Source organism: Lissotriton helveticus, chromosome 8 (assembly GCF_964261635.1).
Source record: "Lissotriton helveticus chromosome 8, aLisHel1.1, whole genome shotgun sequence".
In the NCBI taxonomy this organism is placed as follows: Eukaryota; Metazoa; Chordata; class Amphibia; order Caudata; family Salamandridae; genus Lissotriton; species Lissotriton helveticus.
Genome location: NC_136069.1, coordinates 151,632,300 through 151,657,042, shown reverse-complemented (window position 1 = coordinate 151,657,042; position 24,743 = coordinate 151,632,300). Strand labels below are relative to the sequence as shown.

At 48.1% G+C, this 24,743-nt stretch overlaps 1 protein-coding gene across 1 annotated transcript in view; it reads right to left on the bottom strand.

Annotated features, from left to right (window-relative positions):
* The window catches only part of TMPRSS3 (transmembrane serine protease 3), a 232,240-nt gene that overhangs the window by 11,832 nt on the left and 195,665 nt on the right, over nucleotides 1-24,743 (bottom strand). The gene's annotated exons all lie outside the window — the stretch shown is intronic.

Genomic DNA, 24,743 nt, shown 5'->3' with positions numbered 1-24,743 from the left:
ACAAAATCCCTTAATTCTCAACAGTTAAAAAAGTACACCTTTCACATCACCGAATAACTACCCTGCCTTAGGGGGCATATTTAGGAGCCCCTTTGCATGGCCCTTCCACCACCTTGCGTGGCCCTGAGTGGCTTCATAAATATTGAGTAATGCAACGCAGTGCAAATGGCTGCAAAGCATTCCTCTGTGCCAGAAAGGCATTTCAATGGGCGTTGTGTGGGAGTTCGTACAAAACATTCAGGATTTTGACGCATTACCAGATTTACCAGAAGTGGTAGACCATGAGAATGGACAAACAACCTATGCCTGAGGCATAATGAGGAGAAATAGGGTGAAAGTTTCTTGCATTGGCGATGGGCAGCCAAAAGGGTGCCAGCACAGTGGAAAAGGCAGGAATGCACCCCATTGACTTAAATATGGCGTATTCCTGACCTTTCCCTGTCACGCAGCACAGAAGCCCTAGAAGTAGCGCATTGAAATCTGGTAGATTTCCCTGTGTCACTTCTACGACCATTTCTTGCATCAGAACACCCCCCCCCCCCCTGCATACATTATACCTAGCGCAGGTATAATGTAGCGCAGGGGTTTACAAAGTGACGCATCTACCTAGATGAGTCACTTTGTAAATATGGCGCAACAATGCACATTTTTTACACTGCTGGTGCATCAGAAAAAGTGACGCACCAGTGGTGCAAAAGTGATGTAAGGGCTCATAAATGAGCCCCTTAGGGTATAGTCCATAAATTCTTTAGTGGCTGATTACAAGTTTAGGTGTTATTTAACGCACCTGATAAATAACAATACAACAGTGCATGTTATTTATTGGGTGCGGTAAATAACATCTATAATATGCGGATTTTGCTGTTCAATGCACCAAAATTAGGATGATATGGTAAGTACTATATGCTTTTGCCCTGTTAAACTTAGTCAGGTTTGACCTCCAGAAATTTAACAAAGGTTGAGTTATTTACCGCATCCGATAGTTACTGTATGTGTTAAATACCTTCAAAATCGTAATTCTGACCCATGCATAAAAAGGGGTTCATGCAAGGGTTGGAATTAACAGAGCCACTCATTATCAGGCCCTATGTGGGGGCAGAAATGAAGAGACCCTCTCCGGGGGCATAGCTATCAACAGTGCCATACGTGAAGTGGGACCAGGGCCCCAGTCGTGTTGGCCCACTGCTCCTAAATGTCTTTTACTATTCAACCAGTGGCTGGAGGACACATGTTGCTTGCTTGCATTATAGCCCATGTTACCCTTGCTAACAATTGGGCCTCTCCAGGGGGCAAAGTCTGCAGGAAGTGCCACAGGAGGTAAAGAGGAGACCTTACAGTGGTGCAGGTAGTATTTTTCTTTTTTACTTCAATAAACCACCCAATGTTCAAGTCAGGTTGGGGTTTGTGTGTGTTTTTATATTATGTGTGTCTCCTAGGATTATGCAGCAAGGAGGACCAAATTATTTGTCAGTAACCATATTATGCAGCAAAAAATTTAATTTTCTCTGGACATTCTTTGGTAGCGTTATTTTCATAGATTTGAAATAGAAGCAACATTTTTCTGTGACATATGCAAACTATGTAATTTATGTGGTAAGTACACTAAACTTATAATTATGCGGCTAATTCTGCAGCCATGGAATCACCTAAAACCAGTGGCCTTCGTACCTACCATTATTTTATCAAAAATGTGTTCATGAAATGTAAACGAAGCCTAAACATTCTAATTTCAACCAGCACCCATTGTTATGTGCATTTTGAAGAAAAGCGCTACAGTGAAACAAAAATGTAAAATAAAAAATACAAAACATCTAACGTGTATTAGGGTTCTTTATTGGCATCCCAGGGTTCTGGTGACATTTACAAACCACAAGTCTGTTGCATGAACACTAGAGCCCCTTGACGGCAATACTGGACCATATTGAACATATTGCGTCTGAGTCACAAAGGTAAACTGAGAAGAAAATCTAACTTAATGACTTTCGTTATTCACAATGGGCATTTTTGAGTAGGAAATTTAGACTTTTGTCTCAGTTTTAGCCTCGGTTAAATGCAAGACTAAAACTTAATTTTAACTGAGACAAAAGTGTAACTTTATTAGTTGTAAATGCCCTTTGTGAATACCGAAAGTTGTAAAGTTTGACTTTTGTCTCACTTTATCTTTGTGAATCGGGCTGTTTGTTTCTGTGAATGAAATGTATAAAATATGTGAAATAACTAAAGCAGGCTCTAACAAAACCTAAAAAAAGCCAGAAAAGATAATTAATTACAACCTTACAAAAAACATCATGTCACATGCCACAGTGAAATGAATACATTTTAGAATTAGACTTCTGTTTCTATGTAAATTCTTGTACAATAAAGCCATAAGTCTACCTTTCAAACTTAATGAGCCATAAAAACATAGAAGGAAATAATGACTGTGACAAAGTGGATTATTAGTTGGGGTGGATGGAAGTCCACCACAAATAATAAAGTCACTGTTCTTGCTTGATCCACTAAAGATTTCAGTACATTTTAACCTGAGCGTAACCCCTACGAGCTATGGCACTGAGCAGACAGGCTTAATTTAAGAATATATGTAAAGCATTTAAAAGTACCAAAACAGGTAAAGTGTTGAAAATACAACACAATAAAAATCCCATTTCAAATTATAAAAATAGAGAATAAATATGAAAAAACGATTAATGTAATGAACAAAATGACAAAAGTCCAAAAAAAGGAAAACCGAGTTATGCATTTTCTAACTTCTACATAAAAATGGCGCCAAAAAGCAATAAACGCCAACCGCAGGCACCTGGTTGCTCTTGACCAGTAACTAGGCACCATTTAAGGCTGTCTGCAATGGAGCATGGGTCTGACACAGAAACCAGGTTCGACTTGATCAGAATTTTGCCCTCTGACTTAGTCTCTGACAACAGGGTGAGGCAGACTTGGGATCTGCGAGGCCAGATTGCCATCATAAAAGGTTCAGGTGAAGCCATTAAATGTTGGCAGAAAAGCTCTGAGTGGTAGAATTTTCCCTCCATGCACATGGATAACATTACATTTCTACATCTCCGTCTTTTGAATGCCATGCTTCCTGCCATATGGCTTATAAGGCCTGCCTTGAAGTGGCTTCTTAATATTGAAAGGAAGGTTTAGGCCTGTCAAAGGGTTTTATTTTGATAGTACAATTTTTAACCTTAACACTTCCAAGACCAGTCTACAATGGTAGGCCTGCAGTCATATTTGCACTGTCACTAGTGAGTGGCATATTGAATGCTGCAATCCACCAGTCACATTTAACTAACGGGCCCAGGGTACACCTTGACTCATATACTATAGACTTATAGGTAAGTTAAATAACCCAATTGGGAGTATAAACAATTTAGACATGATTTAGGGGTCAGGGGAGTACATGCACTGGGTCCAGATTAGCAGAGTCCCTTTGCACTGAGTAAAAAAAAACAGGAGCATCAGTACACACAATATGGGGATGACCATGCAAAAAATAGGCATTTTGCGACAAGTGGCATGAGTCATGCAACTATCAGAGAAAAGAAAATCATATCACTTCCCAATGATACATTTACCAAGGCAGTGATTGTATAGCTTTATAGGCTGCTTCTGAGGTGTGTATGGGTTGTTAAATGCCCTGAAGCAAAATTGTAGGCCTGAGCCCAAGACCTATAAAGGGCCTTTAACAACAGTTACAGCCCAAGACAGAAGAGCTGTTATGTTATTAGAACAGTTCACCCCCTGCCTATAGAATGATCCAAATTTAGAAAGGAGATTCAGAAAGTCAAATATTGCAATGTTGGAGCAAAAGGTCTGTGTGGGCTGTTATTAGCCCTGAGCTTCTTCATTTTCATCAGTGGAGTTCTCAACATTCCAACGTTCTAGTAGAGGATAGTCCTGGAATTCTTATATCCAACTGTGGCATGGTCAGCCAGGCTTACTGGGACTTTTGGCCGCTTAATTTGGTTCAAATTAATACCCTGAGTTATGAGCGTAAAATCTAACTTTATGTCTTTAGACCTCGCTGCCAATTTCAGGAGTTCATCTTAGCTGCTCAAGCTGTGCGGTTGGCCTAAATATGGTTCTGCTTGGATTCTGTGAATGATTATCTGATGCCAATTATTTTAACATAGGGCCTGATCTAGAGTTTGGCCGGCGGGTACAGGGACATAATCGCAATGAATATCCTGTCCGCCTTATTACACATGCCATTAAATAAAATGCACCTACAATAAAGCTAACAAGATATCTGTTACATTTATGACAGAGTATCCCATCTGCCAAACTCTAAATCAGGTTGTTAGTTTAATTGTTAAGATGGAATAAATCGATGTGCTGGATCACACAATCTGAGACAAGCTCCTGACAAAAGGCAGCCGGTCATAACTATGTATTCGTCCCCAGCAGCAGAGCCCAAGGCTGCCAAATCCACGGAAGGAGGAACATTGGATTTGCCAATGCCAGGTGCATTTAAAAAGGTGCATAAAAAGCCAGAGAGAGGAATTAGGCTGCGGATTTAAAGAGCCAAGGGGCATATTACCAAGCGTAAGCGAAAAATATCGCTAAGCTTGGTTAGCGGCTACATTTATATCGCCGTGCTGCGCCTATTTTTATCGCTTAGGAGCCTTGCTATTATCAAGGTTTATCTCCTAAGCGATAAAAATCGGCCGAAATGCATGAATATCGCTGAAAAGTCAGTGATAGTCATGCATTAGCGAGCAAATGCTCTTAGCCATGTTATCCACCTACCATTGGATAACATGGCTAAGAACTGCTCTGGGCAGGCGTTAGCTTTTGGAGATAATCGTGCTTAGCGCGATTATTTCCAAAAGTTGGTAATAGGAGTTAGCGATGTTAGCGACTGTTTCCAGTCGCTAACATCTTGGCACGTCCACTTTGCATGTCATTAGCGATATATATCGCTGACATGCAAAGTGGGCCCCCAGAGGCTCGCTAACTCCTACTAGCTGTCGCTAACTGGTGTTAGCGACAGCTAGGTAATAGGGCGATTAAATTATCGCTGCTTTAGCGGGAAAAATTCCCGCTAAAGCAGCGATAAGGCCCTTGGTAATATGCCCCCAAGTTTTTAAATCTTTCGTGCATTTCAGAAGATTGATGGATTGAAATCTTAGATGGTTAGGTACCGAAATTCACCAATTTGGAGCAGAGTAGGAAAAACTTCTCCCACCCGAGTAGGATTTTTTTTTTATTCTGGGAATCTGCACAATAGGAAGGAGGAATACTATTTAAAAATTTCCTACACCAAAGACGGAGTGTCTTAATGTAGTCCCTTGTCGACCCAACAAAGCATTTTGAACTGAATGCGTGCTCGAACTGGAAGCCATTGAAGTTCACTAATATAGTTGGAGATCGAGAAGAACTTGGGAAGATTCAATAGGATTCTGGCTGCCCCATTTTCAAGAGTCTGTAGTTTGTTGAGGAGACATGTTTGAGAGCCTACAAATAGAATATTGTAGTAATCCATTTTTGAGACAACAAGGGCTATGAAGGGGAGAGGTGTGGTGCAGTGGCCAGAGTGACTGACTCCAAAATGTGGGCTCACAGTTCGGTCCCTGGTGCCGGCGGCAGCTCACAGCTCAGCACCATGTGACTCTGAGCAATAGCTCACTAAATCTCCCCGGTGGCCCCCCAGACCCTTGAAAGCTTAAGGGGTGACATGCTCCTCTGACTTTTAGATCCTCTCGAACTGTGTCTCTACTAGCACCTTTGATGGGTACCATTTGCCTATTGAACTCTCGCCTCATGTTCATTGCATGACTGCGTTACTGTATTCTAGCATGATCATGTAAAGCGCTCTGACACCTACGGGTCTACCTAGCGCTATATAAAACTTATATAATATTAATATGTTCGCAGTTTGCAAATATGGATTATTATATATTATAATAACGGTACTTTCCAGCAGTAAAGCAGAGGACAGGGTAGAGGCAGAGTGAGTAAGGTTAAGAGAGCAAAAAAGAGCACGAGCACGCACACTTTCCAGCAGTAAAGCAGAGGAAGACGCTTGAGATGCACCCCCATGGAGTACTAAATAATCAATCAAATGGTGGAGGAAAAGACAAAAGTAGTTCCATGAGATCTATGATGTCAGCACTGGAAGGTTACGGCTTATCCAGTAAAAACCAACGATATGCAAGCTGTGCTCCAGAGGTGGGAATACGCAGCAAAGGGAGGAAAGTCAGCCAATAAAGAACAGGGAACGGAGACAGACAGGAAAGCCGTCCAAACATGAGCAAGGAGCTGAATCAAATCCAACTCTATCTAATGTATGACATGCTGCCTGTAACAGACATCTGAAGCTGCGTGTATCGAAAATGAAAAAAAAATACAAAAGAATACAACTATGAAAATACCAAATGAATGCTCATGCATAATGTGTGTAGCAGGAAATACGGTACTGTGACCGGTTAATTTTTCATTGTGTCTCGAAGCAATGCAGCATCTGTGAAAGGTGCGGGAGAAACACAATGCATTGTAGAGGGTCAGCTGAAATGTTAAAATCAAGCACACACCTACAGGGATTTTCACCCACACAGCATAAATTGCAAGGAGCAACAGCCTGGAGTCGCTCCATCTGAAGGTGAACTACACTTCACAGTAACCCAGATCAATGAAGAAAAAATAGATTACCATGCTTACAGTGCCACCCAGCGGTTCACATCGGAATACACTTAAAATGAAGTGTAGAAAGTCGCGTTTCATTCAAGAAAGAACGGGAGTTGCTGGTAATCACGATAGAATAGTCAATTCTGTGTATAAGGTTGATTATTATTACACAAGCATTGATGCTCGCGCTGAACAGAAGTTTACAAACAGTGCTTTACAAACAGTGCTTAACAAACAGTGCTTAACAAACAGTGCTTAATTTGTACCAACGATAGCAAATGGTCGGCATTGGCATTCATTTCTGAGGACCAGGACCTCCTTATCAAAATTTGAACCAGAGCAACAGGGAGAGTCACAAAAGGAAGAAACGATGCAGAAGAGAAAGATATGAAAAAAATGGGAAAGGGAGGAAGCAGGGAATAAAAACAACCCGTTAGCTGAAGTGAGAGTGTTGAAAGAAAGAAACCTAAGGTGAAATCCAGACTTGGCAGCTGCTGCATTCGGATGTATGACGTTACAACGCATACTTTTACAACGCATGCCTTTACAACGCGGTTTTTACAACGAAAACCTTTACAACGCATAGCGCTTTGGGGTGCTGGATAGTGAATAGTTTAATTTACTATTCCAACTCCAGCCCCCGTGGACACTAGGGAAGGTGTTGGATAGTAAATTAAACGTATTCCCTATCCTAGAGCGCCCCCCAGCGCAATGCGTTGTAATGGTTTGCGTTGTAAAAGTTGCGTCGTAAAGGCACTGCGTGGTAAAAGTTGCGTTGTAAAGGATGTTTCCCGCTGCATTCGCTAATCCTAGAACTTGGCAGTAGTGGACCCGGGCTACTAGGAAAAAAGGCTTAATGTATTTATAATTCATCGCTGCTGACAACATGCGTGCAACTGTGTGGAGGAGTAATGCACTGCTTCACTCACCACAAATAGAATTCTATGCAAGATGGGAAGGGACCCTCTCTACTACTTCCATATCAGGATTAAAAAAAAAGTAAAACACATGAAACATAATAATATGTCACTTTAAGATCTTCAGTATCTGCAAGGAGGGAGAGACCTTTCCTCCCGTGCTCCAATCAGGTGCCAGCATGCAGCATAAAGCCCCTCCTCCAAGACTTCACATCTTCTTCTTTGCTGAGTAGTCTTACTATCAAAGCTGCACTCCCTTATTAGGTCTCTTCTGTAGCCAGATTCTATCTGTCTGTTTTCAAAGACTCATTGAGAACAGGACCAATACTTGGCTTTGGGTTATCTCATCTCTTCCTGTTAGGTGGCCCTCTTGTCAATCTCATTTGCTTGCATCTTATGTGGCATTTCTTTCTCTTCTTGTGTTTGTCCTTTCCTAGAGGAATAGCTCCTTTACTCCCCTGTGTTTTTTTTATGTATTCCCAAACCAGACTTCTACAAACTTACTTGCTGCCAGGTCCGTCATTTGTTTGCTGCTTCTGGCCACTGCCCTTCTGTTCTCGCTCTCCCCCCGCCGCCGCACTCTTGAGATCGCAAGTGCAGCCGCCGAGTGGGGGAGAGCGCGAGGGGACCAGGAACCACATTGCCCATCAGCCCCTGCGACCGGAAGTCGCATCCTGCCGCACTGCGCCAGGAGGCATTTAAATCAGAGCCTCATTTGCGGCAGAGCGGGGACTTCTACAAACTTACTTGCTGCCAGGTCCGTCATTTGTTTGCTGCTTCTGGCCACTGCCCTTCTGTTCTCGCTCTCCCCCCGCCGCCGCACTCCTGAGATTGCGAGTGAAACCGCCGGTCGGGGGAGAGCGCGAGGGGACCTGGAACCACATTGCCCATCAGCCCCTGCGACCGGAAGTCGCATCCCGCCGCACTGCGCCAGGAGGCATTTAAATCAAAGCCTCATTTCCCGCCTTGCGGGAGCGCGCGGGGCGGCGCCGGGCTAAGCCCGGGCAAAGGGCGGGCCCTCTTAGGCCCTCAGAGGCAAGAGGAGGCTGGGCTGGGCCAATACTCTAACGCGTTGCCAAGGACTATTTGTTTGTACATTTTGTTAGCCTACTATGGCCATGACTCTCGATAAACCTGTACCCGTGAAGGCAGGGGGAACTAGTAAAGGCATACTAGATAGCTACTTTACTAAGGTTGCTCCAGATATAGAAAGGGAGAGTGCACTTGCTGAGCGTCAGGCTGAGCGACATCGCTCTGTTGAATGTATGAAAAATAGACCTTCCTTGGATTTTTTTAACCAAACCACTCAGCTTGATGTAAGCTCCCATACTGAAAATGAGGACCCTTTATCTATAGATAGCGTTCCTATGCTCTTGCGAGATATGTCCCCTCTACATGATATGTCCAACAACCTGTCTACGAACATTATATCTCTTCCTAGTAATTCTACTATAGGAGCAGATGTGACAGTTGAGCCACCTCTACTAGTGGTTGAGACTAGTAAAAAGAAGGCCAAGAAACTAGTGATGCCCAAAGTTCATGGTCCACCACCAAGTAAAAGAAGAAAGAGGGGTGGTGATCCGCAAAGACGCAAGATTAGTCATTCCGACTTTGGTAAAACCACAAAGGCTATCGTAACAACTGTGCCAACTCCAAAGGCCTCTATAACAACTTCCCCAGTTTTAACGGCCCCTACAGCAACTGTACCAACCCAAAAGCCCCTATAATAACTGTACTAACTCCACCAGGTCTAGTCATTCCTCTACATTGCCCACCAAAGGAAGCACAGTCTGCTGCTCCTTTGGAAAGTATGGAACATTTAGTTAGGTCATTTATACTACCTATAATAGAGAGGTTGAAGAGGGTCGAGCAACGGCTGGGGAATTTAGAGCTGGCTATTAGCAATAATGCTGGGTTTATCAAGGATCTTGCGATCAAGGATCACTGCCCCCCGCAGCCATAGTGTCATCTCGCACTCCTGCAAACAAAACTATCAAGCCTATAAATTCTAAACAACACAGGGCAATACCTCCCAAATTAGTTCAACAATCGGCACCGCTTGCTGCCAGTGAAGTTCAGAAGGGAGAAAAAAAATCTTATATAGGACACATGCGAGATGAGAGGGGAAGTTTCAGCCCCGTTAGGGCAGTGAACCATAGGGTGCGTCAAGTTGAATTACCCCCGGAAGCGGTTCCTTTTGTGGTTGTCCTTACGGGAGTCCCTACATTAGCGGATGGTAAGAGGGAAGGGTTTTCTCAGTTAAAAAACAAAACCATGCACTGGCTTAGTCAAAACCGCCCACTTCCTTATAATAATAATGGGGAGATCCTGCATGTCCGGCGACTCCCCTGGTTGGGCAGCAGAGCAAAAGACATAAAGGGGGACCTAATTGTTATCAACTTCAGAGATCCTGGAGCTGTTAGATACATTCTAAACTGGTCTCCAGGGAATGTTGGTAATTCCATCGTTCCCTGTGAATTAACTTATTTTTATCCGAGACCTCTAGTGATCCCTATAACGTACCCTGGGGCTTTACCTTGCCTGCAGACTAACCCTTCTATACCTTTTAATAATCGGTATATGACGCACGCATCTAACTCTATGACTTTTGAAAATGTACCTGGGTGGGACACTGTACCATTTAGGAACTATAGAAACAGAAATAGGAGGATGGACAACCTGTTACCGTTCACCCCGCTGGAAGTTGCAAATAGATTCGATGCCTTTTCGGGCTTTGATGATTGCGATTGACAGACGGGGCCCCCTACCAATATGCTACCCACTACTGACAACCTAGTTGCAAATGCAAAATTAAGCCCCTTACTAAAAATCGTGGTACCTGAACAAATCACTCAGTCTACAACTGTCTTTTCTCCTGATGATCGACATCCATTGAATTGTGAGCCTGAGCAAGGTGTAGATGCGAGCTCTTCTGTTATTTATGATCTTCCTGGTTCCTTGAACTGTGAACCAATTAAGCAAGATCTGGTTGTTGCTCAAGTTAAAATCCTATCCTGGAACGTGGCGGGACATAAGAGTAAATTGCCCATTCCAGAGTGGGGCTTCTTTATGGCTTCACATGATATTTGTGTGTTGCAAGAAACTTGGGCGTTAAAAGAAAGTATAGCCCAGGGTTTTGCAACATACGATATCTTGGCAAGCATGGGTGAAAGGGGCAGGCCCTCGGGTGGGTTGTCTATATGGGTCGGCACGCACTTGGGAGTGAAGGCATCACAAATCCTAACTAACTCATTGGATGTCCAGTGTGTATTGCTGACCTTGCCAAATGGGTCAAATATTGCTTTGATTAATACATACCCAAGGCCAGTTAGGCGGGGCCTTGAGTCAGAGGCTATCGAAACTTTGTTAACCCTCATTCAGTTGATTGACCCCTCCACCGTGTTAATTTTGGGTGGAGACTTTAATTGTCATTTTGAGCCCCTCATGGACCCGAACTTTGGTGACCCGGATGATGTTGATTTGCTTTGGGCCATCCCAGATACGTTTAATCAATTAAATCAGACCTCATTAATCGATTATATCTTCATTGAGGCTAGGCACTGGGACAGGCTGTATGAAACTAGGGTCATTGAAAGGTTTGACAGCGACCATAATGCCCTAGTTCTGTCCCTTAAACCGGGGAGTTTTGGGTTGAAAGGCTCAACTCCGGTCGATCACTGCGTTACTGTGCCATTAATAATAACAAACTGTAGGCGAAGGATTAAATGGCCAGACCTACAAGCGTCCACTAGTAAACTCGCTGAACTATATGAGACCATTATTCCGCTCATTGAAGAGATGGGTAAATTCGGCCATCTGGGTAGTATGTATGTATGTATGTATTTGAGCTTGTAAAGCGCACTGCTACCCGTCCGTAGGTTTCCTGGCGCTGTATAACTCTGGGGAACCCGTCCTGGCTTTCCCTGTGGGATGATCCCTGCTGGGAGTCCCCAAGGTGGAGCCAGGCATCCCCGGAGTTGATGGGGCCGTTGTGGAGATTAGGCAAGCTAATGCCCAGAGTTGCTGAGTGGAACCCTGATTAGAGTAAGCACCGAAGCGAGAATTATCGAGTACGCTGACCCAAGTCAACGACCCTGCCGCGCCGGGAATTGAACCCTGGTCCCAGGCCGACTTCTGCTCCCGGGTCTGCCGCCTCTAACCAGTGAGCCACACTACGGTAGGGCAACTGAAATTCATAATCAATTGGTTGCCATATTAAAAGATATCCTGTACCCTGTGAGAAGGGCAAACCAGCCCCGGACCACGATTCTTCGATGGTTTAATACCTCCTGTCGGAAGGCCAAAAAGGCCTTGCTTACAGTAATAAAAACTAACGACAGTGAGGCCATCAGGGTGCATCGCACTACATATAAAAAGGCAATTTGTGATGCCAAGAAGGAATGGGAGGCCACAATGTGGGAGGAGTTGGGATCTGCACTTAGGTGTAAGGATTCCAAATTATTCTGGTCCATTGTTGCAACTGGACTTAGTGGGCATACCCACCCGCTTGCCCCCAATATTGCCCCTTCAATCTGGGAAAGCCATTTTTGTGCCCTATATGGCACCTCTGAGTTTGATGGCTCACCTGTTAGTACTCTTGAATTTCCGCAATTCCAAAGCATCAACGGGGCTGTAGAGCGTGGATGGTTGACTGTCGCCCCTACATGCCTCGCCCCAGTTGAACCCTTTGCCTTGATTGAGGTTGAGAGAGCTATAGGTAAATTGCTCCCTAACAAGGCTCCAGGATTGAATAAATTGCCGGGGGATTTGTTTAGGGCACAACCTAAAATCTGGGCCCCCTATTTGGTCGTTCTATTTAATGGCATTTTGCAGGGAGACGACCTGCCCCCTACTTGGTTAGGAGCAGAAATTGTGCCTATTCTAAAAAAGGGCTGCCCACTAACCCCCTCCAACTATAGACCCATCAGCTTAATTGATACATCACAAAAGCTGATGGGGACGGTTATCCTTGACAGGATTCTCGGGTGGATCGATGAGAATGGGATTTTGTCTATACTCCAGGCAGGCTTTAGGTCCGGCACCTCTACCTTAGATCAGATATTTCGCCTGCAGGTCCTGTATTGGAAAACAGCAAAGGTAGAGGGTGGCAGCCTCTACCTTGTGTTTGTGGACCTGCGGGCGGCATTTGATCTAGTTCCGCGTGAAAAACTGTGGAAGGTGCTAGCAGACCTGGGACTCCCGCCATATTTACTAGCCGTTATATCTAGGCTCCACGTCAACAACTTTGCCCAGGTCAGGTGTGGAAGGCATGGCGAACTCACAGATCAATTCCCTGTCCAAAAAGCAGTTCGCTAAGGGTGCGTGCTGGCACCCACACTATTCAGCCTCTACATTAACGGCCTTGTGGAACATTTGAATGGTGTGGTAAACAATGATGCCCCTAAATTGGCTACAGGTAGAGTGCCCGCTCTGATGTTCGCAGACGACACCCTGTTGTTGTCTAGAACATCATCGGGCATTCAAAAAACACTTGATGGATTCGTGGAGTTTTGCGAGCTTTGGGGATTGGAAATCAACCTGGGAAAAACAAAGTTTATGATTTTTAACCCCCCTAAGCGGGTACGCCCAAACCCGGTTTTACATGGCACTCCCTTTGAAAGGGTTAAAACATTTGTTTATCTGGGTGTTACTCTGACTGAGAATTTTGATTGGAACACGCAGATTGCTAAGTCTACACTTAAGTTATCCCAGCTTGCAGGGGGTATAAGCAAAGTTTTTAGGGAGTCAACCTTTAGGCCGGTGTCCCCAGTTTTGGAGATATATTGTCGCCAGGCTAGAATGGCAGCAATTTACGGGGCTGAACTTTGGGGGCACAAGCAGATAATGAACCTTAAAAAGGTAGAGCAGTCCTTTGTGAGAAACCTAGTTGGGTTACCGCCCAGTACGCCTTTGATCCCTCTTAGACTTGATCTTGGCATGGTGCCAATAGAGGAGATCATAAGTGCAAGATCAATCATGTACTGGAAGAGGTTGTGGTCAGTCCCCGAACTGGCCGCTTACAGAGCGGAATTTTCTGAGATTTGGTCTCTTCTTATATACAAAAAGATCCCTTGGCTGCAGCACATTCGTGCTGTTAGTACCCGGTTAGGTCTTCCGTAACTGTGGGAAACTCCTGAGACTTATTGCCTAGGGATATCAAAGAATGAACTCCTTTCTCATATACGTATGCAGAACATTCAAACGCTATCGAGCTCTGCAACATTGGGTAGGTTGACATCTGAGTTCCTCCTAGCTAAATCAGAATCCAAAACTGAGGAATTCATGGATTTAATTGAACCCCCTCTTGCTCGAATGCTATATCTCCAGCTAAGGCATGGCACTCTACCGATTAGGTCTTTTACATCTAAATGGCTAAAATCTAACAACGAAGTTTGCCCTGCATGTAGTTATAAAAATGAGAATGTAACTCATGTATTGTTCTTCTGCCCTGCCTATTCTGCAATTAGAAAATGTTGGTTGATTCCTATTTGTAAGAACTTGGGATTCTTGCATTTTATACAGGCCTGCAGGATACTGACCTATGATACCCATCCTCCCATTGTGTTTGCGGTTTCTCGTTATTTACTCAGTATGTTGCGTAGGAGGCAAACCTTTCTAACCTAATTGTTGTATTTATTGCTTTTATTCCTTGTACTCTGATAACTTGCAGTTTAATTCTCTTTTAACATTTTATGACTATTTATTGTTTTATTGCTCGTGCCGATGTATTTTATGTGCACTTTTATGGTCATTCGACCGAAATAAAGTTATCAATAATAATAGTATTCCCAAATTTACCAGAACTGGTGAACCTGGGAATGTAGCAAAAAGATATGCCTTCTCAAGTGAGGCGTAACAAGGAAAAATGTATTTATTTCTCCTCGTTATTTCCTCTTTCCATGCGTGCTCCATTCTGCAGCACACAAAGAAAGAGGAATATGCTTTTCAGGAATATTTTTATGCAGGAAGGTGTCTCTTTTCGTACAAAACAATCCTGCATGCAACGCAAACACCCTATCACCATGGGGCAAGGGTGTGGGCCAGGGTTGGATTGGGATCAAAAATCGGCCCGGGCACACCATAAAAAAGTGGGCCACATTTGTGTATTGTTTTTCCGCAAAACACTGCTTCAGTAAAGTTTTATGAAAAGTAAGTGGGTGGGGGTCATGTTTTATTAACTTCACTTAGATAAATAAAAATGCACAGATGAAATCACACTGCTGTGCCACACATGAATGCAATTGAGACCACTTCTGCCCAGGCCCACTGCCCCCGCTCAATTAGCATACATTAATGGGCCGGCCCAGCGAGTGAAAGGGAGTGATTCCTCTGCCCATCTGCTCCTAGAAAGGCCACCCAGGCACCCACTGGGTCGCTGGCGGCATCCTAACAGCACAAACAGCCCCCAGCAGCCCACATAGAAGTCGGCTACCAGCCCTTCGGTCATTTCCCGCGTGCCCGCGTTACCAATCCTACCCTGGTGACGGCACTGGTGCTAGGCTGTCGAAGCAGCACCAGCGCGGGAGGAAAGGAATGGAATGCACTGTGTTGCATAAATATGGTGCATTCTTGTCCTTTCCCTGACAGCAGTCCAGCAGCAAGGTGACTTGCTGTGCCGCACTGCCTGAAATAATAGGCTTCTACGTTTTTTAGCAAGTAGATAAGCCGCCCCTACTTGGTATTACTGACCTCTTTATTCATGTGCCTGCTCATGGTTTACCCATAGTTCATAAGACTGCTCCTGTCTCACTGGCACATGAGAACGTTGAAATGTCACTCCCCTGTAGCTTTCGATTCGCACATCACTGAGCTCTGGTCATGTTCAGACCGACCCAATTCACTCTACTTCTCTCTCAAACAGTACTTCTGAGTGTAACAATCTGACTACAATTGGTACTGACCATCTATTCCTAAACAGCTTAAAGAGGAGATTCGCCGTTTGAAGCCTACGGTTTATAAGTTGTTCCAAATTGTTAAAGGATTTGCTACTTCTAGGCACCTATTGTAGAAACTGTAGCTCTGTTTGCAGCCATCAGACCAGGAATGCTAATAAAGCTAACCAATCGCACCCTTGCTTTCAGCATTCAAATCGACCACCCTCTAGACATATTTACGCTCCAAAAATGGTGGGACGATGGGTTGATAATTCATTTCCTACTATGGCTAGTAGTGGAGACTCCAATGTGGCAGGGCCCATTTCTAGGAAACGGACGATGACTTCTAGACTCTCTAAACTTATATCGCCCATTTCTTCCACATATGGAGAAGGCGTGGCAACAAAGTTCTCTCGGCTCGAATTCCATCTCTGCCCCTTCTTCCCAATCTAGGAAGGGAAGCATAATTTACATGGCCAATGTTCTGAAATATAGAGGTAATGTTTGGGAGGAAACTGAACGCTTGATCAATAAAAGTTATATTTTCAATTGGACACCATAGTCACTGTCTCTGTTCTGACATATTTGCACAGTGAATTACCAGTTCTTCCAACCCATTTGACTATATCAAATTAGAACCTATAGACCAGAACCTTGTTGAGGGTATCATGGGTCTGGATTTAGGAACATTTACTACCAAAGGTTCCATCATTTATTTTAAATATGATGTCACCCAGTTTTAATTTACAGAACCGACCCAGCCGCTAAGCTCCCGGCCTCCTGTAACCCATTCAGTAGTGTCAGTGAGAGACAATATGCACAAAACCAGAGCGGTAGCATATTGACCTAAGTAGAGTGACTCCATCCATCCAAGCCTCATTTGCAGATATCTGCATTGCTTCCACAGAAGATACACTCCCTGGGACCCAAGCATTAGTTAATGATCAGGATACACGTTCATCAGGTCTTTTGCCCAAAACTGTCAATGATTTTACAACTAACATAACCCATTCAGAGGCCTTTTCGATAAGAATGAAGAACTGCCATTCTAATATGTGTCTTCTTGCATCGAATGTAGCTGGTTTACGCCATAAAATAGATGATCCAGCCTTGAACAAATTCATGGACACCTACCACATTTGTCTGATTCAGAAATCCTGGGCTACATCGAAACTCCACTGGCCAGGTTACGTATCCTGCAGCATAGGTGCCGAATCGTCAAATTCTGATAGTCCCTCGGATGGGTTAATCATTTGCCTTCAAATTTCTGTGAATGGTTCTGTTAAAAACTATATATTTCTTCTCTTGACATTTTTGGCCTTAATATAATCTAAATTTTATATGTGTACAATCGCACGATCCCTAAGAATAAACCTGGGTTTTGTCTTATTCATGGGTTCATCAGCGGGTGCAGTTTAGTTCCAGTGATGCAGTAGGTATGGGACCCATGGCTGGGCATACCCATCCCACTTAGGATGACACAATAAGTATACAGAACAGTGATGGATAGAATGCTTGAACTAATCTCATTCACTGGTAATCACTCTTACAACATCCCAATCCATTGTTGCACGTCATTCTACCTCACTGTGCCACTGGAACCAAGCTAGAGTGAAACCAGTCCTGGGTTGCTTGTGTTCTGGTTCAGGGGAGACCTGGCTTGGCAGTTCGGGCTGGGCTGTTCCAATAGGAGCAAAGTCAAGGCTGATTTGCATATGGCTGGGTTCAAATTGAGGTGGCATGATGTGCAAAATAACAATGGATTGGGATGGCAGTCCGAGGGATTACCAGTGACTGAGATTCATTCAAGCATTCCATCTATCACTGTTTTGTATACTTATTGTGTCACCTTAAGGGGGACGGGTATGCCTAGATGTGGGTCCCATGAACACTCTGTCACTGGAAAAAGCTGAACCCGGCTGATGAAGCCAAAAACTATGGCGAAACCGGTCCCAAAATGCTTGAGCTCCAGTCTGAGGAGGACCTGGCTTGGTAGTTCGGGCTGGTCTGTTCCAGATGGAGCAGGGTCAAGACTGATTTGCATTTGGCTGGGTCCAAACTGGGGTGGCATGGTGAGCAAAAAAACGATGGATTTAACCCAGATATGTGACTGGGGATGAAAGTATGACAATGTTCAGCATTCCATCCTTAATTTTTTTGTATTGTTAAGGTAAACACCATGAGATATACTTTTAGTATTAAATATTTTTATTGAGTAAGTTAACACAATACAGGCAGCAACAAACAAGAGCTCTTGTCATACGTGTCAACCGAAGCTGGGGCTCGATTACAGCAGAGGGGTCAGGAGTATGCAGTATATAGAGAATCATGCTTATACACAGCAAGCCGCCTACAACCCACCACGGGCCGGCCGCGTTTCAAACATAGCGATGTTATTCAGGGCAGCTCCGATTACTCCTGCCAATCCGTCCCTACCCTCGCTGATGTAGAATATGGCTCGCCCCCATTGCTCGGTTGCGCAGGCCGCCAGCACCCTCTGGAACTTTCCTCCCCACCCACCCTCGCCTGAATCCACCCCCCCCTCCCCAAGCCCAATACCCCCCACCCCAGCACCCCAACCCCAACAAACCCAACCCCCCAACCCCCCCATACCCCCCCATTGGTCCACAGTCTCAAGTTAGCTAGTCGTACATCTTCACTTCCCCGCTTGGGGGCGGGTGCGTGGTTGCCGTCCTCCGGGGCAAGCTCTGTCAACCTCAACAAACGGAGATACCTCGGACAGGTGACTTCTATGAACTCCGAGGACAGGAGGGCTAGAAACGGTTGCCAAAGCTCAGCATACTTTGCCCCTTCCCCCGCCTTATACAGAGAAAGCCTTTCCATACCCAGGACCATCCATAGGCGATGGAGCCATCCCTGATACGTGGGTATGTGGGTCGTGCGCCAGTGTGCTACGATGTTTTGTAGCGCCGAGCCTAAAGCTATGGCTATCAAGCGACCCCTCTGCGCTCGTAATGGGTAGGTCAGCGCATTCGGGAGCCCCAGGAGGACGTAGGAAGGGAAGCGTGGGATTTCGGTGTCAAAGTGTTTATCTACGTCGTCCAGAACGTGACCCCAGTAATCCTGCAAAAGGCTACATTCCCATAGTGTGTGTGTGAGAGTGCCTAGTTGTCCGCAGCCCCGCCAGCACAGGGGGTCCTTGCTACCGTCCATTTCGTATAGTCGTTCAGGCGTGTAGTACCAGTAGGTCACCACCTTCGTGAGAGTGTCGGTGAGCCCCATATGATACGCCGAATGTCGTGCTCTGTAATACATACCTTCCCATTCTTTATGTGTAAAGGACCTCCCCAACTCCCTCTCCCAACGAGCCCTCCTTGCGCTTTAGGTGTACTCGTGTTTGTGTGTGAGCATTTTGTATAGGTCCGAGATTAGCTGCTTGTCCGATTTGTGGGTGATCAACCAATACTCAAAATCCGTTAGTCGCCTATCCGCGTCCGCTCGCACTGTTTTGTTAAGGGCCCAGTGCCTGATTTGTAAATAGTGGAGTCTCTCGGTCTCCGGAAGGCCGAAGTCCTGGCGTAGTTGTGTAAAGGGGATTATTCCTTCAGAACCATACACGTGGCAAAGGGAGCGACAACCGGCAGACTTCCACCGTTCGAAGGCCTTCCCATCCAACCCTGGTTGGAAGTCGGGGTTATCAAGGATGGGTGTGAGAGGGGAAATGGTGGTGGTAAGACCGAGCTCCCGTCCAACCCGATCCCAGATCTCAAGCGGGACTCGGGTAACGTGGGACGCATACAGGTTACGGGGCCTGTGTATCCTGCGTATAAACGGGATCTCTTGCAGAGTGCGCCCCGCCACCGCTTGGTCCTGGAATAACCAGTGTTTCCCGGACTCCCATTGGACCCATTCCGCCATGAAGCGTAGTTGTGCCGCTTGGAAGTAGGCGGCTAGATTCGGAATCCCGATCCCCCCCTGTTCCGGCGTGAGCATCGCAATCTGGGCTTTCAGACGCGGCTTCTTCCCGTTCCAGACAAATCGAGAGAGTTCTGACTGCATCACTTTAATCCACCCTTTAGGAGGGGCAAGGGGTATAGTGCGAAAAATGTAGAGAATCTGGGGGAGAATCGTCATCTTGATTGCCGCCACCCTGCCGAACCAGGACAGCGGATAGTGTTTCCATTGCCCCAACTCCTGTCGAACTTTCTGCCGGAGGTGGGCATAGTTAACATCCACCGTGGTCTGAAGGGAGGCCGCCAGTTTGATACCCAGGTAGGGAACAGCTTCCGTAGCCCACTGCAGGGGAAATTGGGTCTGCAACGTGGCGCGCGTGTCCACAGCCAGGGATAGGTCGAGGGCCACTGATTTCGTCAAGTTGACCTTAAAGCCCGATACAGTGCCAAACCTGTCAAGGTCAGACATGCAAGCGGGTAGAGAGCTCTGGGGGTCTGCGAGCGACAGTAAGACATCGTCCGCGTAGAGACTGATGACATGGACGTCCACTCCGAATTTGATTCCTTTGACTTCTGGGTCATTTCGGATGAGCTGTGCCAGCGGTTCCATGTAGAGGGCAAACAGGAGAGGGGATAGCGGGCACCCCTGCCTAGTGCCCTCTCAATCTGGAAACGTGGGGAGGACAAGCCATTAACCCTGACAGAGGCCGAGGGAAATTTATAGCAGTTCAGTACCCTAGTCCGGAATTTGGGTCCCATACCTGCCTTCAGGAGAACCTTCTCAAGATAGGGCCAGTGAACCCTATCAAAGGCCTTCTCTGCATCGATGGCCAGCATCATGTATTCGCCCTGTGTGCGGGCTGCCTTCTCAATGAGGTGGATGGCCCGTTTGGTGTTGTCAGAGGTCTGGCGCTCCGGGATGAAGCCCGACTGATCTGGTTGAATAAGACCTCCCATGTAGGGGCCCAGTCTGGAGGCGAGGATCCCCGTATAGAGCTTAAGGTCCACATTTAAAAGGGAGATAGGCCTGTATGCCCCACAGTCGGTATGGTCTTTGCCTGGCTTGGGTATAACCGCAATAGAGGCCTCAAGCAGTTCCCGGGAGATCGCCCCGTCGTCCACAAACGATGTAAAGAGTCTGGCCAGGAGTGGCGCAAGCTGAACGCAGAAGGTTTTGTAGAAGCACGCCGGGAAGCCGTCCGGCCCCGGCGCCTTCCCGAGTTTGAGCCGAGAAATCGCCGAGATGACTTCCTCTGGGCGGATGTCTCTCTCCAGATTATCCATTTGCTCCTGGGTTAGGGCTGGTAATGGGATTCCGTCGAGAAAGGCCGATTCCGCCTCTGGATCAGGCGGGTCTGCCCCGTAGAGAGTAGCATAGAAGGCGCTAAAGGCCCCCGCTATTGCACGGTCACCGGTGGCACTAGTACCGTCGCTCCGTTTCAGTTCTTTAACCTCCCGTTTCTGAGCAACTGTTCGCAGTTTATGCGCCAAGAGACGCCCGCATCTATCCCCCCCCCAGTGTAGTAGGCGTGTTTTAGCCGTAAAGCTGCATACTCCGCCCCGTCAATGTCCAGTGCTGCCAGCTGTTGACGAGCAGCTCTTAGCTGACGCCAAATCCTCGGGGCGCCCGTCCTTCTGTGAATGTGCTCTAGTTCCCTGGTCTTTTGGGCGAGTTCGTCCCTCTTGGCTTGGCGTTCCGTGTTTTCTGCGGCGGAAATCAATATAAATTCACCCATCAGGACGGCCTTGAGCGCAGCCCACTGAGTAGCCAGTGCGGTGTCCCCGTTGCTGTTATGGGACAGGTAATCTTGTATGGCTCCCTGAATTCTGGCAACCGCGTCCTTCTTGTAGAGCAATGAGTCTCGGAGCCGCCATACTCTACCTAAGCGCGGTTCCCGCGGACCTGTCAGGGTGACCGTGACTGGGGCGTGGTCAGATAGGGACGCCGTGCCGATTTCTGCATTGGTGACAAGAGGGCACACCGCTGTGGAGACAAGCAGGTAATCTAAGCGAGCATATGTTTTACGCGCTGCTGAGAAGTGTGTGTATTCTGTTTCACCCGGGTGAAGCTCGCGCCAAACATCCACCAGCCCTAGATCTTTCAAGCGAGCCAATCCTGACGCTGACAGATCACCCACTTGACTAACGCGCTGGCAGGAGCGGTCGAGTAGATTATCTAGAACCAAATTCAGGTCCCCCCCAAGCAGAATGTGACGATCTAGTGTTGCAGTCGCTTCCGTAAGTGCAGAGTGTAGGAACTTCTCCTGGCCCTCGTTCGGCCCATATATCGAGCCAATCGTGTAGTGTAGGTCTCCCAGTGTGAACCTGTAAACCAGTAACCGCCCCTTAACTTCCGCCATCTTACCCAGTACCTTGCCCTTGAATGTACGTGCAACCAGGATAGCCACCCCGGCTTTTTTCTCTGTACAGGAGGAGAAGAATTGCTGCGGGAACTTGGGAGAGTGAAGGCGGTGGCAATCTCTAGCTAGGAGGTGTGTCTCTTGCAATAGGCAGATGTCTGCCCGGGAGTGTTCTAGGAACAAAAGTACTGCTTTGCGTTTCACCGGGTTGTTCAAGCCTCTCACATTCAGGGTGAGAACAACAATGTCATCCATCGCCATCCAGGAAGGGAAAGACTGGCAGATAGCCATTAGGGCAGTGCCCAGCGCCTCGACAGGCAGACCCACCCACCCCCCGACATCGCCGCCCTTCCTCCCACAGGGAAGCCGACCCAGCACACCGCCCGCCGACCATGGACCATGAACCCCCATCCCCCCCCACCACTCAACCCCCATGAACTCACCCCCTACCCAACTCCCCTCCCCCCTCCCCCCAACTGCAAACTGTCAATGTATGCCCCAGAAAGTGTCATTGTCTCTCATCCAAGGACGAAAAGGAGAATAGGAGATAAAGTAAGGTAGTCTTACTGATCAGTACGGGAGTCTTCCTCCCGCCAACGGCCCAATGGCCAGAGCGGACCGTCAAATCAAGCAGTGTCGTGAAACGGTCACCCTGTGGGGCCGGCGCCGCCGTCTGCGGCCACCGCATCCACCGCTGCGCGCTGCCCTGCTGCGATCTCCGTCGCCTGTTGCTTCTTGACTCGCTTCCGCCGCCGCTGTTGGCTCCATTGTGGCCTCCTTCCCTCGGTCTCGGGCGTCGACCCCTGGGCCTCCGCCTCCTCCTTCGGCGCCTCTATACCAAGCAAAGAGCAGGCTTCAGTGACCGAACGGAGCTGGTACTGCTCATTCTCCAGTCTGAAGACGAGGCGGAAGGGGTGGCCCCAGCTGTACGGGATGCCCTTCTGCTGCAGGAAGGAGGTGACCGGCTTGAAGAGCCGGCGCTGCCAGGTCTTGAAACAGCTGCGGCGAGGTGCCCTGAAACATTATCGGGTGGTTCTGGCGCGCCCTCTGCAGTATTTCCTCCTTGGTCTGGTAGTCTTGAACGCACACCAGGATGTCGGGCGGTGGCGCCGTAGCCGCGCGGGGCGGACCCGTCCTGTGGGCCCTGTCAAGCTGCAGGGGCGAATCCAGCGGTCTTCCCAGCACGTGGTTGAAGAGCTCCCTGGCATATCGAAGCACATCCTGAGTGGCATCACACGTGGCAACATTGCGAATGCGGATGTTGTGTCGCCTGGAGCGATTCTCCAAATCCTCCAGGTGGAGCTGCAAGTCCACCTGCTGATCGTGCAGGCGGATGATCTCTTGTTGTTGGGCTGAGAGTTCCGTCTCGCGTTCATCGCCCTTGGCCTCCAGGTCCGCAACCCGCTCGCCTATGTCGTCCATTTCGCGCCGCACCTCGCGGATCTCACTTGTGAACTCAGTCTTGAAGGTCTGGATGTCATCACGCAGGGAGGCAAAGAGGGACTCCAAAAAGGCCTTCGTTATGGGTTCCGCGCCCTCGTCCGAGACCCGGTCCGCCTCTTTCGGTGCAGGGGCCATGGCGTCCTTCTGTAGAGGGGATTGCGTCTTGGCAAACATTTCTTTCACTGTCTTGCCTCGGGGCGGCCTGCCCGCGCACATCCCTCTGTCCCGGCGGTCCGAGCGCCCCCGCCCCCGCGACCACCGTGCAGACCACCGGTCTCACGTCGCTGTGCGCTCGCCAAAGTGTGAGGGGCCCCCCTAGGCCACCCTCTCACTAGTGGTCCTCCGCGGAGTCTGGGCAAATATGGCGGCACTTCCCTTCACCCCTTGTCCAATTAGCAGTAGTGCGCCTGTCGCGGTGTCCAAGCTTCGGGAGTCGGAGGCTTCTGGATGTGATGAAAGCCCGCTAGGGGTGAGGACCACCGCCTCCGCACACCGGAGTCCCGTGGGCCGCTGATTCCTGGGTGGGTGCGCCGCCGGGTAGGACCGCAGGCCACTTGGGCGGGAGACCGCGCGGAGCGGTCAGACTCTGTAACACCTCGCCGGCCACAGGAAGCCCCTCAGGAGCGGGGCGGGGAACCACAGCCCCAGACGTGGATCTGTGGAGCGCTTCAGCAGGCCCCTTGGCGCTGTCTCTCCGCAATTGCCGCCAATCACTCTGGGAGGGAGGAGGACCCGGTCACGTCCAACGGCTACGGTCCCCGCCGAGGGAGGTAGGGGACACCCCCCCGCCGAGCCCCCGGCGCGGGCAATGAAAGGGAGGCGGGCACGCAGGGCACTGTAGGCCTCGGGCCGGTGCGCCCGCCAAGAGGCTCGCCCACAGAAGTTCCTCACTGCTGCCCAAAATCAGTCAAGCGCCGCCAGCCTCGCCCAGGGCCCCCTCTCACCTCCCGGTCCATCGCCGACGTCCTCCGCTGTCTTCAGCGCCTTGCGGGGTCCTCATGTGGTGCTCACCAGCCGACCGACCAGTTCCCGTCCTCCGCAGGGCCCACGGCGCCCCCCGCTGGGTTCGCGGGTCTCAGGCCCCGCAGAGGTGCCGCGCCAGGGCCGCTCCGCTCAGCCGCGGACCGCAGCTTCAGCCAGCCTCGCTTCCAGGCCAGAGGGGGGATGGGCGCCCCCCGGCCGCTTCTATCTGCCGGCTCGTTCACGGCGCCGCCGACACCCCCAGCAGGGTCCACTCTGGTGCAAGGACGGTTCCGGCAGCCCTGGACACCGATTTCAGCCGGGAAAGGCGCCGGAACCGGTGCTAAATTCGGCCATTGGCAGGAGCTGAGGGCGAGATACGTCCGCTCACTCCGCCATCTTGGCCTCGCCCCCCTGAGATTTACTTTTATTTGATGACTCACACTTTCAGTCTATGGTAAAAATCCAAATCATCCTGAGCTTCAGGCGTTGAGGACAGACATTGGTTGAAAAGTACAAAATCAGTAAAAGTTGTATGTAGATTGCAGTCTTCACCATTTTGGTTACTGGATGAGTTTTATTAAGTAAGAGTGCTGTAAATTAAATATATCAAATTGTAGTATATATTATTTATAGCTCTCGTTAGAC